This window comes from Cuculus canorus, chromosome 13 (genome assembly GCF_017976375.1).
Source record: "Cuculus canorus isolate bCucCan1 chromosome 13, bCucCan1.pri, whole genome shotgun sequence".
Classification (NCBI taxonomy): domain Eukaryota; kingdom Metazoa; phylum Chordata; class Aves; order Cuculiformes; family Cuculidae; genus Cuculus; species Cuculus canorus.
In genome coordinates, this window is record NC_071413.1 from 21690687 (window position 1) to 21704502 (window position 13816).

The 13816-nt window shown below is 41.3% G+C and overlaps 1 long non-coding RNA gene across 1 annotated transcript in view; it reads right to left on the reverse strand.

Annotated features, from left to right (window-relative positions):
- Positions 1 to 2966: 2966 nt before the first annotated feature.
- LOC128853539 (uncharacterized) overlaps positions 2967 to 13816 on the reverse strand; it is a 37547-nt gene continuing 26697 nt past the window's right edge. The window contains exon 4 of the long non-coding RNA XR_008452137.1: positions 2967 to 3080. This is a non-coding gene — a long non-coding RNA (uncharacterized LOC128853539). The remainder of the gene's footprint in view (positions 3081 to 13816) is intronic.

Below are 13816 nucleotides of genomic sequence, written 5' to 3' on the forward strand. Positions count from 1 at the left end.
GAACATTCTCACCATAATCCTCCACAAATTAAAGAGCTGGACCTTTCTCTATGCTGGTCCTAGAGTTTCGCATTTCTCTAAGGCCCCAATTGTTTGTGCAGCCCTTTATCCATACCCACCGTCCTTCCAGGCACCTGCTGGAATCCTCTAACCTTTCTACCCCCTACAGCCTTAAAGAAAGCCGTTCTGGCTCCTACAGCCTTCTAAACTTAGCATTGAAGGCTTCTGCTCTGTTCCTTACCTACCAACTCTATTATAAGCTCAAAATCCACTTCACAAGCACCTCACTGCTTAAACCTCTCATTTTCTAATGTTGTCTTCTTGTTTCCTGTGTAACTCCAATTCTACAAATCTCACAGTTGTTACCATTTTTGGTAGTGCTTTCCACCACAAACACTTGTAGGCCTCTTATCTTTTCAGCTTACATCTATTTGTCAACACTGCTACAGCAGCTGTCTCAATGATCAGAATGTTTTTCTGCAAAGCACAATAAAAGCACATCAGACCTGCCTCAGCCACAGCTTGCAATTCTCTCAAGCAATGAGGTAAAACAAGGGGAGAAAGCAAACTTGTAAAAAAAGGCGGAAAGATAAAATAGTGGCTGTTTGATACAGCCCAGCAAGGGAGACAACATTCCCAACATTGGAACTGTTTCACAGCCAGAAACAAGCCAACAGTTTTCCACCCTATTTTTTAAGCTGCAGTATTCCTTATTTTCTGCCATACATATGCAACACTGCCAAGCATCTTAAGATTAAATTTGCAAGCAGAACTGATAAAAAGGAAAAGGAATTACATTACATTATGCTGAAAGGGACAGCTTCCCCTCTAAAGTGAATCTAAAAATAACTCCCAGATTCTCAGAATGAAAGTAGATGCTTTGCAAGTGAGGCTACAAAAACTTAGCAGAAAGCCCCACTGATGAAATAGCTGGAAAAAAACCAACCACATTTTCCCCAATACTGAAAGGATAAGAGGGAGAAGTATTGGCAATGTGGTAGCTGGGCAAAACTAAATTACGTTGAGGTCCAAGAAAGTAAAATAAAACTGGATTTGCTTTAATAGCTTTTTGTTCTTGCAGGTACAGCTTTATGAATTCAGTGCCTTTAAAAATAAGCCAGGTTTGAATGCTCAGACTAGCACATGTGACCTCATGAAACCAAAGCATCTTTGTCTTTACAATTCAGGACATAAATTGAGTTTTCAAAGCATGCATAGCATTTTCTTGCAGACAAAACAGAGCAGCAATATTTCAAATAGTATGCAATATGTGACAATGTCAAGATAGTAGATTCAGATGACAGGGACAATTTAATTTTTAACATCATTATTCACTCTTAATTATTTTACTATACTCACACTGTGTGTGGAGTACTTTGCTTCTACCACCACGAGTCAGGTAGCGGTCGGAAGACACTTGTGAGTGGTCACTCTGAAACTGCATAGAAAGCTTCATGAACAGGGTAATCATTCTCCATCTACCAAGCAGCACTGAGGCCTGAAGACAGCTTCTATAAAATGTCACATGCAATGTGTTCTGAACGCTATTCTCACATCAACCCTAATTCTAGTCACACTGTTCGTGGTTTTCATATACGAGTCAGATCTACTATCATGCACAAGAACGACGCGTTCATCTTGTGAAGTCTCCAGCAGATTGCAATGCATTAACTCCTAGTTTAGTAAAAAGCTAGCTCAGATAGGGTCTGTTAAAATCTCTGCAGAGAAACTCCTTTTCTTGTGATACTTCCCTCATGGCTTTCCATCTGCTGATGAAGTTCCTTTAAATAAATTGCAACTGTTCTCTCTAGAGTAATACCGCAGGAATGAAATTTGTAATGTGTATGAAACAGTCTTTGTGCTGAAAGAAACAAAATTTACTTACCAGTCTGTCAAAGTGTGCACTTTTGGGGGAGCATCCCTAAAAGAATAAAAAGGGGAAGACACTTAGAGCACAAAAATTAGAGACTTTCGCAGAAGAAAAAAAGAATATTAAAGTCTGTAGCTTTGGCCAATAACTAATCAAAACGGTATGAAAGTAGCACTATATCACACATTACTGTTTTTCTTTTTTTTTTTTTTTCTTTTTATGGCCTAGTACTAGATAGTAAGAAACAGATCCTGCCAAAGCCTGCTGAACAACTACAGATTAAAAACAATTATAGCCTAACAAACCTACCTCTAACCCTCTAACACAAACTCAATACTTTCAAAGAGCCAACCCATAGAGGTAAGCCAGCTGTGTCTGATGGAATTTATCTTCTGCAGAACACAGAGAGCACCAACAGTCCCCAATTGTCCTCATTAGCATCACCTGGGACCTCCACCCACGTGCTGTCTGTCCATTGGCCCAGAAACTGCATTTAAGCTCAGGCCCTCTCTAACCTACTGTATTTGGGTTCATCCTAGCATCTTGTTGGTGGGGATTGGTGTGCAGACCTGCCCCTTTGTTTAGGATTTGTATGTTGGCTACTAGCCCTACTCTGTTCCTTACTGCTTGTTTGGGTGCTGCAGCCTTTGCTGGTAAAGATGTGGTACCTGCTTGTCCCCTCTGGCTCCTGCTCACCTTCCTTTGCAGAGCAACACGCTCTTGCTGCTCTTATACTAATGGTCATGAACACCAAATAAAAAAAGTAATGCAGTAGCTTTCTTTCAATTAAATGCTCTAGTGGATATAGAATAACATAAATATAGGAAGAGTCTTTGTGGTAGCCTTTTTCTTTTTTTTCTCTTCAAACAAAAGAAGTAGAATGATGTGAAGTCAGGTGAGACAAAGAGCAGGTGGGATAGACAGAATTGAAAGCTTCCTTGAATTATAAGTAGTTCCATGGGTGCTGAAATTAATATTGCATGATTTTCTGAAAACTTGCATCTCACGGCTAATTTTTTTTAAATCCAGGTGTATTGAAACTGCAGTGTGACTCTAGTTACAAGCAAAGTCTTTAGAGCTTTGTAAGAACTTACTGCTTTCTGTAGCACCGAAGACTCATCTTCATGTATATTCTCTTCTTTTTAACTCTTCTCCCGAGCTCCTTAATTTAAAACAACCCTGGGAATTCAATATCTTTGGGAGTCTTCTTCTGAAGTAAAACATAGTATAGACCTCAAATCATTACATTACTATGAGAAGGGTATGGATTGATTTGTGCTGGTGGCTTTAGCTTTGTGTTCCTTGTAGACCAAGCTTAAGGAAGCTCATGAACTTGTGCTTGTGAATTTTAAGAATTCAGTTATACTTAGCTGTTATTAAAAAACTGTGACATATAATGGTAGGACTTATTATTTCAACCTATCATTGTTGTCAGTCTTTGATTCCTTTATTCACTTTATTTATTACTTTTCTTTTATGCTTATAATGTATATCACAATATCTCACTGTTATGAGACTCCACTGCATTTTTGAGTCAGGAACTGAGCTTTTACAGTTACAGGAGCAGGGTGAAGTTGTTAGTTGTGCTATACCTGATCTGACTTAGCATACATATTTTTTCTAGACAATACTGTATCATGGAAAAATCAAAAGCATGAAAATAGATAAAATTCAGGATTGTAGTATAATAAATATTTTATTAAATAAGAAAAATGTATGCATATAACATGGTATTTACTGCCTAAGCAATTATTCTTTAGTTTGATCTTCCTGATGGATCTGCTTTCTAACGCTGCTTAAGCAATAACCTTTCTTAAAAGTACATTCCACAGCTACTTTACAGAAAGTTTTTTCAAAAACAAACAAACAAAAAAGAGTTCTGTAATCAAGCTGTGCTTATAGGACTGTGCCCAATTGGGTTCTAAACATCTTTAAGGATGGAGACTTCAGCCTCTCTGGATATCTTGTTCCAGTATTTGTAATCACCTTTATAGTGTTTTCCTGTATTTCAATTTCTGCCTGTTGCCTTTTGTTCATTCACTAGGCAACATTAAGAGTCTTGCTCCCTCTTCTTTACTTCTACATGTTGTGTCTATATACGTTAGTAAGATCCCTCTGAGCCTTATCTTGAAGGTCTGCAATCTTCATTCTCCCAGCCTTTCCTCTGACTGCTTAGTTATCTAATCTTCCTGACCTTTTGCTAGACTCATTCCAGTATGTCCATGTCTTCCTTGTACTGTTAAGCCCAGAACTGCAGATGTAACTCCAGATATGGTCTCACAGTGCTGTGTAAGATCTTTCTTGACCTACAGGCAATGTTTTTCCTAATGCAGCCCAAGGTGCTTGCTGTCTTTCTTTGCCACAAAGGCACATCGCTGGCTCACATTCAGCTGCTTATCTACCAAGAACCCGAAGGTTCTTTTCTGCAGAGCAGCTTTCCAGCTAGCTGGTCCCCAGCATTTGCTGGTGCCTGGGGTTATTCTTCCCAGGTGTGGAATTCCCTTTGAACTTCATGGAACTTCTGTTTGCTTGTTCCTTCATCCTGTTGAGTTGCTTCTGAGTGGCAGCATAACCACTGCCTATTAATTGACAGAGTCACTAGATTTGGTTGACACACTGCCAAATGTATACCTCTGTATTTTGCTTTAAGAGGAAAATATTTTCTGGAGGTGTGCATACCATTGTGGAAATATATTCAATGCCTGCTGCTTCTCAAAATTCTGAACTTGAGCCAACATCTCACACCTATGTAAGTTGGAAAGATCATGGCTTTTCCCTAGGCCTGCCAGTGTTAGGGGTCATCAGCTTCTCTTGCACAATTTCAAACTGTTTCCTTTTCAATGTTTTCCACCCAGCTGTCTGGTTTTTGCCTGCTTTCCTGTACTACTGAAGCAAAGAGAAAGTAGGAGTATTGGTTAAAATCAGAGGAGCCCACAAGAAGGCAGGCATTGTGATGGGAGTCTGCTACAGACCACCCAGCCAAGAGGAGGCAGCTGACGAGCTCTTCTATAAACAGCTGGGGACGGTCTCTAGATCTCTACCTCTTGTCCTCATGGGTGACTTCAATCTTCCGGATATCTGCTGGGAGTACAATATAGCAAAAAGGAAGCAGTCTAGGAGGTTCCTGGAGCGTGTGGCAGACAACTTCTTCACACAACTGGTTAGTGAACCAACAAGGGAGGGTGCCCTCCTTGACCTGCTGTTTGAGAATAGGGAAGGTCTTGTGGCGGATGTGACGGTTGGGGGACGCCTGGGACTAACCAAACATGAGATGATAGGGTTTTCAGTTCTAGGTGGGATAAAGAAGGGGATTAGCAAAACAGTCACGTTAAACTTCCAGAGGGCAGACTTTGGACTGTTCAGAAGGTTGGTTGGCAAAGTCCCATAGGAGACAGTCCTTCAGGGCAAAGGAGCCCACGAGGGCTGGGCGCTCTTCAAAAATGAAATCCTAGCAGCTCAGGAGCAAGCTATCCCCATGTTCCAGAAAAGGAGCCGGCGGGGGAAAAAGCCAGCTTGGTTGAGCAGGAAGATTTTGGAATGCTTCAAAAAGAAGAAGAAGGTCTATGAGCTTTGGAGGAAAGGGCAGGCGTCTTGGGTGGGGTACAGGGAGGAAGTGAGATCGTGCAGGGAAAAAATCAGGAGGGCTAAGGCCCAACTAGAAATCAAATTGGCTAAGTCTGTGGAAGATAATAAAAAATCTTTCTACAAATACATCAACAAGAGAAGGAGGACTAGGGAGAATATTCAGTCCCTATTGGATGCAGAAGGAACAACAGTGACAGGGGATAAGGACAAGGCTGAGGTACTTAATGCCTTCTTTGCCTCAGTCTTTGATAGCAAGGAAAGTTGTTCCCTCCATGTACAAACCCAGGAGTTAGAGGAGCAGAATGAGGCTCCCATGATCCAAGAGGAGGAGGCGGTTAGAGACTTGCTTGCCCATCTAGACACCTACAAGTCTATGGGCCGGATGGGATCCACCCAAGAGTATTGAAGGAGCTGGCAGATGTCCTTTCCAAACCCCTTTCCATCATCTTCCAGCGGTCCTGGCTGACTTGGGAAGTTCCACTAGACTAGAGGATGGCTAATGTTGTGTCCATTTACAAGAAGGGTTGCAGGGAGGATCCAGGGAACTACAGGCCTGTCAGTCTGACCTCAGTGCCGGGAAAAGTCATGGAACAGGTAATCTTGAGTGCTATCATGAAGCACATGCAAGAGGACCGGGTGGTCAGGCCCAGTCAACATGGGTTTACAAAAGGCAGATCTTGCCAGACTAACCTGATCGCCTTCTATGACAAAATGACTCAACTACTGGATGGGGGAAGGGCTGTGGATGTAGTCTTCTTGGACTTCAGTAAAGCCTTTGACACAGTTTCTCACAGCATTCTGCTTCAGAAACTGCCAGCCTCTGGCCTGGATGGGCGCACACTCTCCTGGGTTGAAAACTGGTTTGATGGCCGGGCCCAGAGAGTGGTGGTCAATGGAGTTAACTCCAGCTGGAGGCCAGTCACAAGTGGAGTTCCTCAGGGCTCAGTACTGGGTCCAGCTCTGTTCAATGTCTTTATCAATGACCTGGATGAAGGCATCGAGTGCACCCTCAGCAAGTTTGCAGATGACACTAAGCTGGGAGGAAGTGTGGATCTGCTGGAGGGTAGGGAGGCTCTGCAAAGGGATCTGAACAGGCTGGACTGCTGGGCCGAGGCCAATGGCATGAGGTTCAACAAGGCCAAACGCCGGGTCCTGCACTTGGGGCACAACAACCCTATGCAGTGCTACAGACTGGGGGAAGAGTGGCTGGAGAGCTGTACAGAGGAGAAGGACCTGGGGGTGCTGGTTGACAGCCGACTGAACATGAGCCAGCAGTGAGGAAAGAGGAGTCTGAGGGGAGACCTTATTACTCTCTACAACTTCCTGAAAGGAGGTTGTGGAGAGGAGGGAGCTGGGCTCTTCTCCCAAGTGACAGAGGACAGGACAAGGGGGAATGGCCTGAAGCTCCGCCAGGGGAGGTTCAGGCTGGATATCAGAAAAAAATTCTTCACAGAAAGAGTCATTGGGCACTGGAATAGGCTGCCCAGGGAGGTGGTCGAGTCACCTTCCCTAGAGGTGTTTAAGGAATGCGTTGATGAAGTGCTTAGGGACATGGTTTAAGGGAGTGTTGGGAATGGTTGGACTCAATGATCCAGTGGGTCCTTTCCAACCTGGTGATTCTATGATCTCTTCAGGACTTGGATACTGCCTTGCTGGGGATTTTGTCTCCTGCATGCAAAGGGGGAATTCACAAAAAGTAACATCTTTCTGTTGCTACTTCCTTGAAAGAACAATAAAACCAAGTCCAGCCCCTACAGTCTGTTTTCACTCCTGCTGCATTGCTATTTTCAGCTTATAAAAGCAAAATGCAAAAATGTACTAAGCTGATACTATCGGAACAGTTTACTTTTTGGTTAAGTTGGACTTAACTTGGTTGGACTCTATGATCTTGCAGGTCTTTTCCAACCAAAACCATTCTATGATTCTAAGTTCATTTGCCTGTATTAAAATGGCTAGTTAGATATTCTGACTTTTTAATGTCTAAATTATCATCAGTCCCAAAAGAAGATTATTACTGCAACATTTTCTTAAACCATGTGACCTAATTATTAAATTTTTGGCACAAGTGTCTTTCCTACAGATGAAATGCTCGCAAAGAGAGCTAGCAAGATAGCTAAATGGGTAACAGTGCTGAGGACGGACAGCTCTTGGGTTCTCTAGCCTGTTTGGGCACTGCCTACAGTGCTCTCTCACTGAGTGTCCCTCTTCTCTCATTGTTTTCAGGGGAGAAATGATAGTGATATCACAGATTAAGCAATTAATTTACTGAAAGAAGTGCTAAGCAAAAGCCAAAGACTGCAATGTTTAGGCTTCTTTGAGGAGCGTGCATGTAATTGTTGCCATTTCAAACACTTGAAAACTCAGCATCTCAAACGGATATGTTTTCAATGAGGTTATGTGTAATAAGAGAATTTCTTGTCTTCTTTTTAGTGGTCTTCCAAACTCTTGTGTCTGTAATTAATAAAGCTGGAGAGGTTTTTGATTTGGCAGCCTCCAAATAAAAGCTGAAACTGTTCTGTTTGGTCCCTTGATTACTGCAAGATCTGTTAAAACTAATTTATTAACACATTTTTTAACAGGATTGAAGTTCCATAAGTACATTTCTTGGTATAAAAACAGTTGCTTTCTCTTTTGTTAGGGGTTCTTTTCATATCGCTCATGTAATTGATGGATTCTAGCCCAGCTAAAATGTCTCAGATTGACAAAGGTTTCTTTGGTTTGTCAAGGTCAACAACACTTGTGGTTGGAAAGATTGTTGGGAAATCAAGGCAAATTCTCCCTTTTTTAATGACTTCTGTGTTAGTTGGCTGCTTTCCACACAAGAGAAGGAAGTACTCATCTCCAGCAGTGTTGGATTTAATTCCAGTTTAGTGTGTTAATGAGCAAATCCAAAGAATATGAACTCAATAGAAGTCAGTCTTAGTAGAGCAGAATTTTACCATAAGCAGAGTGTTTTCCTAGATGACTGAAAGTCCACTGGTGTTTACTGCAGCAATTCTGAATTTTTTCTTCATGTCACTAAATGCAAGTTGCCTACAAGCTGACTTGATTATACCAACACTCAAAAGGAAGTCAGTAGCAAACCGTATCTTTTACATGGCTTTAAAGTGCATGTTTGTAGCTGCCTTAGCATTGGCTCCTGGGGTAGCAACTGCAGCAGCCTTGACAAAGCTGACAAATCTGGGATGTTGGTTGAGTAAGCAGACCAATGCTACTTCAATGGCTTTGAGTGGCTTGTTAGCTGATGTTAATAGTGTTGGGCATGTTACATTACAAAATAGAGCTGCAATAGATCTTTAGTATTAGCATGGCCATGGGTGTGAAGATTTTGAAAGCATGTGTTGTATGGATCTGGCAGATCATTCAGAATCCATACATAAAGAAATAAAAGCCTTAATTGGACGCACTCAAAGAACGCAAGAACACACAGTGTTTTTTGGTTTGGACAAGTTTTTTAGCTGGTTTAATTCTCAGAGTGGCTTTCGGGACTGTTAAAATATTTAATTATGTTGCTTATTATAGAGATAGTTAGCGCTATTGTTTTGACATGTATTATGGGTATTTGCAAGCAGCTACTCGTTAAAGCAGCAGATCAAACATTCTTGGTACAAAAAAAAAAAAGGGGGAATTGTTGAGGAATGGCCTAGGAAGCAGGGCCATGGATCGTTAGACCTGCTATCTAACAGCAAAGTGTAGGCCACGTTGGCAGTGGAAAAGTACTAAGAATGTGTACAATCATGCCGATATGGCAAGAAGAGAAGGACGAGCTCACCTTGGACAGTTTCGGTAAACAACTTTAAAGAAGTAACCGCTGAAGAATGAGGAACACTAGACGGCGCTAAACCGCAAGTAGAAGGACACATGTAAAAACCTAACCCTTAGGCTTCGCCAATCAGAGTAGGACTAGTAGGCATAATTAACTCGCGCTGTATATAACTGAGCTATCTGAAGGCAATAAACGGAGCCTGCTTATAACTCATATTGAGTTGTGCACGTCTTCCTTTCTCGACAAAAAAACCTTAACTGAACCTTAACTCCCAACACATGTTGTTGCAAATGTGAAAAAAAAAGTCCCCAAACAAACCAACCTCCTAACGGAAAAAGCAGCATCAAGTTTACATTAGATTTCTTTTTAAAAAGAATCCTTATAGATTATTTGTATTTGCTTGTGTATTTTCATGTTTTAGAATTGTCAAATAGGGAAAACACAGCACTTGGGAGCAAGACAATTAAACTTGCCCACTTTGCAGTAGAAAATCCAGGAGGCAGGCAAGGCATTGCTAAAGACATTTGTGCCCTGCTCTTCTTCAGGATGGGCTTCTTTGGGAGACTTGGTGAATATGGATGGACTTTGTCTCTCCTTGGAACAGGTATGCTTGGGGGAGCAAGGAGGGAGTGTTCACTGTGTTCCTTTGGCTAGAAGAGCTGAGTTTTGCTCAGTGAGCGTAAAGACTTTGAAAGCCTTTTGATATTCTCTTACATGCCTATGCCGTACGTTCATACCAAGGTCATTCAATCTAGGACTCTCTCATTTCACCATTAGCTTACTGGAACTATTTATCTGCAGGTACGTGATTGATCGACCTGGAGGTTTAGTATTTCTCCACCCTGCCTTAATACTGTTTAGTACCTCATGTTCCAAAACAGATCACAAACACTTGGGATGTGGACTACGGCACTTTTTACAAACCATTTAAAAAGTTGAGATATGATGCCCTAAGCTCTCTGCAGTCTAGGAGTTCTTCATCTTGTTGTTCATGCTTACGTGAATCACGAATTGCGATATGTGTTTAAGATTCCACTATTTAAAACAGTTCGGTAAAGAATTTATGCCTTGCTGTGGTGCAATTTAATTGGCAAAGGTGCTTGGTACTGCTCATTTTACAGAAACTGCCTGAGGCCAGCAGCTGTGATACTCTTGCTTAGTCATCTCATTAATGACAAGGTGAATGTTATGACTATTTTCCAAAATAGCATGGTATGGGTGTTTGAGGAAACAATTTTCTTTTAAAAAAAGGACTCCTTAGTAAAATGGACACATCATTTTGTATCTTTGAGTATCCCAGTAGAGCAGGCAAGTACTGTGTCAGTACAGTGCCTGTACTCAGTCTTATCTTCTAAGAGAAGATATCGTTGGCCAAAGATGTACTATAGCTTAGATTTTATAAAGGTGAAATACAGAGCACTTGAATGCCACAGATTTGAAGCTTAACATTTTAATATTCAATTATTTAATATTCACTTCCTGCAAGACCTCCTGAAATATGCATGGTGCCAGAGAAACAGTACCTTAGAAACTACATTTTTGCGAAAACTTATCCTCTACGGATGCTCAACTGGAAAAAAACAGATTGAGAAATGATGTTTCAGAATAGTACCCATTATCAAAGCATAGAATTTACTGAACATGCATCAGAGGCTTTGGTATTTGGGCCATCTGAATGTTTCAATCTTCTGCTACTGTGTCATTCTTCTATTGCACTGCTTGCTCTATTAGTGCTTTGTTTTATGCTATGGTCTTTTAATGTTGCTTTTTGTAAAGCTCCCATTTTGTTTTAAATTTGATTGTAACTGGGTTCTTTCTGCTTAATTATTATGAGAGAGAGACCTACAAACCACTCATGTCTTTAATAGTGTTATCCTTTAGGCATTGCTTTTATTCCTACTTTCAGGATGCTAAGATGTTAAGAACATGTTTGTCTTTCCTATACGCTGTGTCCACAAAACCAAGTTTTGGATTTAAAAACCATGTTCTAGTTCTTGCATTGTTATGGTCAGGCCTTAAAAGACACTTTGGACACTGACAAGTTTAAATGTGGTGTTTGTTCTTTGATGCTCAGAGGCTGAGAATTTTGTCTGTCTTCTGAATGAAATAAAACACAGTCTTTTAGGTTTCTTGAGATCCATGGCTCTTCTGAAAGACTTGGGCTGTCATTTAGCATGAACAAATGTACATATGAGAAATAACATACTGCTTCCGAGTTCTTCCTGCAGTTACAGACAGACACTCCCTGCTATGTGTAATTCCAATCTTGCTGTGATGGCTGGATTTGCTCACTAAATAAGGGAACCTATAGACATTTGCCTAAGGGTCATCATAAGTTTACCTTCCTGTTCATTGTTGTTTCCCCGGAAGTGCACTCAGTGGTATTTCTTTTGGGATCTCAGTTTTCCCCGTCCCTGATGATAGCAACACAGTCTCTAGGCATCAAGTAGCTGCTGGTTTTGGCATGAATTGTCTGTACTTCTCCAGTATCTATGTATTTAGGTATCTGTATGCCAATGAATGAATCCTATGCATAGGAGATTAGAGAGATTCAATGCCTATCTTGCCTATCTTGCCTATTCCTTGCTGTAAGGTTTTATGCCAAGTAGTTCCCATAATTAAAAAACAAACAAACAAACAAAAAACAACCACACAACAACTTCCTGACAGTCAAACTAAGTTTTAGTTTTTAGTTTTCTTACTTTTATCTGATTTCTGCACAAGAAAGCCCTTGTGTGAGCTTATAGAGTTTTTTTCCTTTTCCATTATTTATAAGCTTTCATAGCACATGAGAGGCTTTAAATTTCCCTGGATAAATTATGTGTAAGTAAAATACTAGGTGATTCTTTTCAATTAAGATGTTCAGTAATAATGATGTTTCATGAGTTCAGACCTGTGCTGCAAATTGGCCTGTAGGTTTCTGGTTTCTCAAATATGAATTAAAACTACGCTTTATAGTTTTATCCCGAGTTTGGTTTTTTTTAAGCTGAAAGAATAGTCAAAAGGAGTAAACAAATGCAAGGTTATTCTAGGGCTCTGTTTTCCGAGCACATGATATTCTAAAAATACAGAAGTACCTAAGACTACTTTAATTGTCAAAGAATTTCTGCAAAATCAAGCCCTTCAAACTGTCCACAAGGCTGCCCCTAAGAAGTTTGTTTAATGAGCTGTAAGGATTTTGAACAGCTGTGATTCTGCTGCAGTACAGTCTCAGCCTGACAGGTTAATGCCTTAAACAGGGGAAAACAATTTTAATGTACTTCTTAAAGAAGTATGGACTATGGACAGAAATGGACACTTTGTTGATAAAGTGAAGCCAAGGGAAGGAGGATCCTTTGGCCACAGGAAGTTGATGTGCTTCCAGCCTCCTCCAGGACTGTTACAGCCTACTTGTTTTACTGGTCCTTCACGTCCCTCATACTAATTTCACTTTTGGAGGGGTGTGCTGGGCAGAGAAAGCTGATATTGGCCAGGAAATAGCGCACTGTGCACGAAGGCGTACCCCATGCTTCCTGCTTGTGGTGTGCTTGCTCTCAGGCCAGGGAGACCTAGCCACATGATTTTTAGATATAAGGGACTTTCCTATGATCATAAGAGGATTAGGTAACTGCCTCACGGTTTGTCCCTCCCTGTTGGGGAGTTAGGATTTGATACAAAACCAACAGAAGTCTGTGGACAGAACCTCATTGACTCACACTGGTTTCTAAAATCTGTCTCTAAATAATGACAGTCTTCATGGACAGAAAAGTTTGAATAAATGCAATCAACTGAAATGACTGCTTTCTCCTAAAGTCTGCTCTGTGCATCCAGCAGTCCCATAAATCTGTAGTCTGAATGTATATGCAAAAGGCCTAGCTGGAATGCAATTAGACCTTAGAATCATAGAATAGTTTGGGTTGGAAGGGACCTTAAAGATCACCTAGTTCCAAACCCCTGCCATGGGCACAGACATGTCCCACTAGATCCAACCTGGCCTTGAACACCTCCAGGGATGGGGCATCCACAACTTCCCCGGGCAACTTGTTCCCTTGCCTCACCCCTCTCATAGTTACCACAAAATTAAAGATATTCTGGACTTTTGGCATTTTCTAGCTCAGCTTCCTGCTCAAAGTAGGACTATCGGCAGTGCTGGATCAGGTCAGCAATGGCTTTGCCTAGCTGAGTCTAGAAAACCTTAAAGCGTGGAGACTATGCAACCTGAGTTGCCCATTCCAGTACTGCATTACCCATCTGGTAAAAATGTTTTCTAACATTTGGCTTGAACATCTGAAGTAGAGACATCTACCTATGGTTAAGATCTGCCACTGTGGAGGAGAACTCAGCTCTGTCTTCATAACTGACCTTCAAGTAGATGTAGGCTTCTAGCAGACCACTTTAGCCTCCTTCACCAAACAAGACTGACTCCCTCAACCTTTCCTCGTAAGGTACTCTGAGGCCCCATCGTAGTATCTACCTACTACATCCTCTGCACTTTCTCAGCATTTTCTTTGAACTGAGGACCCTAAAGTTGACTATTTCAGATGCAGACCCACCATTTCTGAGTACTGCAGCATAGTGAGTTCTCTCATTTTACTGACTGCATTTCTAACATAGCG